The sequence below is a fragment of the Myotis brandtii genome, unplaced genomic scaffold, assembly GCF_000412655.1.
Source record: "Myotis brandtii unplaced genomic scaffold, ASM41265v1 scaffold217, whole genome shotgun sequence".
Taxonomy (NCBI): domain Eukaryota; kingdom Metazoa; phylum Chordata; class Mammalia; order Chiroptera; family Vespertilionidae; genus Myotis; species Myotis brandtii.
The window spans coordinates 1053642-1057433 of record NW_005358137.1 but is presented as its reverse complement, the minus strand read 5'-3'; positions in this window follow the sequence as shown (position 1 = coordinate 1057433).

Sequence of the window (3792 nt, the reverse complement as noted above, 5' to 3'; positions counted from 1 at the left end):
GCGAAGGGGGCCGCTCCCCCGCGCCGCACGCTCTCTGTTTGTTTTTCTTGCCCGACTGACGTGAGTCAAAATATTGGCCATATGTTCAGTGGTAATAAATTGGGTATGAGCGCAAACACACTTGGGCTTCGATGGCTCTTTCAGCTGCCACATGGCCGGGTTGGGGGAGGGGGGCTGCCACCTTGCGTGGGTCCGGACCCCCAAATAGGCGGGTAGGTTCCCTCCCCTTAGCGCCCCGTCTGGGGTGGAGATCTGGGACCCAGAGGTCTCCTCTCCCTCGCCCCTCCTGTGTCCCTAGCCCTGCCCTTGGACCTCGCAGCTTGTGGAGAGCCCAGGCTGCTGGCTTAACAAGGTCGCCATCTATAAATTGCTTGGTCGCTAAGACGCCATAAAACCAGAGGGCCAGATGTGGCACGTTATTTATGTGTGAAACCGAGTTTACACTAGATACGCTGGCCCAAGGCCGATAGCGCGACTTCGCGGGAGGTCACAGACCTCTCGCCCCGGGCTCCAGGCTCCTCCTCCTGCACATCGAGCTCCAGATTGAGGGGTGTTGGCTTTTCTGGGAAAGGGAGTCAGCTCTGGGCAGCCCAGGAAGAAGTGATTTCAGGGCACTTGTGCCAAGGTGCCACCTGTCCAGCGTTAGAGGCCGCCTCTGTGATTTATTTCTGTAGCTTTTCTGTTTCCTTTTCACGGGGCAGGGGAGGCCGTTTTATTTTCCAGGCGGTTGTTAACCTGCCATGAGACTTGGGTCTGAACAGTAAAGGTGGTATGTGAAAGCGGAAGATGTACAAGCCTGCGCATGGGTTGGGATTGGGGGGTGGGGGCTCCTGACCCTGGAGGGAGGGTTTGAGGGGGTTAAGGGAGAGATGGCAGTGCTGAGGGGAGAGAGCTGAGACTATTTCTACCTCAAGCCTGACTGTGGACTTCAGTGTCACATGCGAGGCATCTTGTTTAAATCCAATGGCAGCCAGGCACGCAGTCAATCCTGGCATTGGACATGAAATCCTGGCGGCCCCGTGTGTTTCAGGAAAGGGAGGTACATAGTGTGTAGTAATAGAAAGCAATTGCTTCATGTTTCTCCTCCAGGAGGAAGGCGGCCTCTGGACTCCACGTCCCCAAACTGGTCACCTCACACGTTGCTCACATGCATTCATTACGAATCATCGTCTCTCCGGTGCCATTATTTTACTGTTTCTTGAAGTGAACCACATTCTCTCTGTGGTTAATAAGCACTGAGCCAGGCCCCCCACCTTCCTTTTCATCTTCAAAACACCTGGGGTTCCCTGAACGACACCTTCATCTGGCCACAGAAAATAAGAGAGGAAAAGCGTTGCCCTACTGCAGGGAAAAACATAAGCATTTGACTTCACTATTACAAGTTACCCTGGGCTTGTGTTCACTGGATGATGGTCCTTAGGTGGCAGTTAATGGTGGGAAAATGATGCTGTTGAAAGGGGGTGGGAAAGAAGGGGAGAGTGGATATGGGTGGAGGTGGCAAGGAGGGACCCATCCAACAGGTGCAAAAAAGAGCTCTAAAACAAACCTCGTAACCTTGAGTGCCAGGCACAAACAGTGCCTCTCTAGGTCTGCTCTCCGGGGCCTGCGTGGGAGCCCCCAGAAGCCTTTAGTTATTGCAGAGAAATCTGGGGCAAGCCTGAGCAGTTATCTTGGAAAATCACCACTGCATTTCATTCTTTTTCCCCCCTGGGATTTTAAGTTTTGGGGATTAAAAAAAATCTAGAGTGTATTTTTGGGTTTACATCACCTCCAAGTGTAAATTTTGGGGTCACCAAGCTACTTTGGGTAAAAATATTGCTTTATGACCAAAATTGGATGAGAGGATTGGGAGGTTGACCTTCACATATGTAGCCCTCATGGGAATGGGTGTCTTTGCCTAACAAGTTCCCTCTAGAGAGGCTCACCTATTTTTCCTGCCAACATCACCAATACCTGCTATGCAGTGAACAGAGAGGAAAACAACGAGCATAGTGAGTCCACGTGGGGTCGTCTCAGAGTGGAAAACTGAGAGAAGCTGTTGAAAGGGGGTGGGAAAGAAGGGAATGGCGATTTATCAAGTTAGTCTCTATGGAAACCCTAGTTAAAAATAATGAATGTACCTGGGCATCAATTAAGCAACTGATAATAAAAACCCATTACAAAGGAGATGCCGCTGGGAGCAAGATTTCAATGAAATACAATACAATACAATGCTTAGATACAACTCACGTGTCCTCTCTTTGGGCTTATCTAGCAATCCAGTACTAAACTTGATACACGTAAGCAGCCTCAGATCTAAACAGATTTCATGCAGTGTCTTCTCCGTTCCACAGTCATGTATATTATCATGGCCTCAGAGATATTCCTGTTCAACCCATGGACTCAAAATTCATGGACTTTTCACCCTGGAGAAACCTTCCTCCATGAAGGTCCCAGGGGACTTGCTGTGGGGTGCTTTATTGTTGCCCTCTGTGAGTGAGCAGTTCTCAGTACTTAGTAAAAGCCAACCAAAACAAACAAAACTTTAGACTGCTTTGAACCGAGGTAGGGTATAATTGCATTGTTTTGAAAAGACTTACACAGTGGTTCTCCCAGAGAGCGTTCCTCCCTCCTGACAGCTGTTTGGACCTCTATGCAGTCCAGTCAATCAAGGAAGATAGGTACCTCGCTCACACTTTACCTCGGCATCATGCACGGTGGCTAGAGTGGCTCTATATCCGAGCAAGGTCAGTGCCCACCACCCCGCCAATGGGGGGGCTGTAAGAAAGCTCTGTGCACCTGCAAATATCATCAGAATGCAGAATGGAGTGAGGGGGAGACGCTGCAGATGGGCAATGCCCCTTCTTCTTCCAGTGTCCTCAACCTGGGAAAGGGTCAGCTGAGCTCATCTGACACATTTGACAGCAGACCTGCTTTTCCTCCAGTGCATCTGTCAGCAGAGCCAGAAGGCAAACAGCAAGGTCTTATGAGGCTCTTGGGCCCCCAGAGGCTGAGAATCATAATAGTTTCCTCTTATCTCCTGCAGAGAATCTGGGTGAGCAAACACAGCAGGACACAGATCATTTGGTTAAAGCGTTGGCAGCAGCCAAGGAATTTGGCATTATGTGTCAAATTTTCAAGAAGTAAAAATCAAATACATCTAGAGATAGGAACTAGATCAGTGGTTGCCTAGGGTTGGGAGCATGGAAAGGCTGGGAGTGAGGGCTAAAGAGTGGGAGATTTCTTTTTGGGGTAACGAGAATGTTCTAAAATGATTGTGTTGATGGTTGCATGACTCTATGAACATATTAAAAGCCGTTGAATTGTACATATTAAATTGAGTGAATTGTATGTTTTGTGAATTATATCTCAATAAAGCTGTTTTGAAAAAATCAAAGGTGTCTGTTTTTTTCTTTTGGGTTAGAAGATACTGAGCTAGAAGCTAGGAGGGGATGAAAGACAAGTGATCCTAAAAGTTGTTTATTCCTTTCCTCATTTTTTTTTGCTTTATTTTTATACACACAGAAAAGTTGAAAGAATAGTAGAGTGAGCATTTTTATACCCTCTACTTGGATTTAATTGTTGTTAACATTTGTCACATATGCTTTATCACTGTATATAAATGCATGTTCTTTTTGTTAAAGCATTTGGCATTAAGGTTATAGACATCATGATACTTCCCCACTGAATATTTCAGCATGTGTCTCCTTTTAGAAATGCTCCAACATAATTACAACATCATCACCACACTTTAAAAAAATATATTTTATTGATTCTCCACAGAGAGGAAGGGAGAGGGACAGAAAGTTAGAA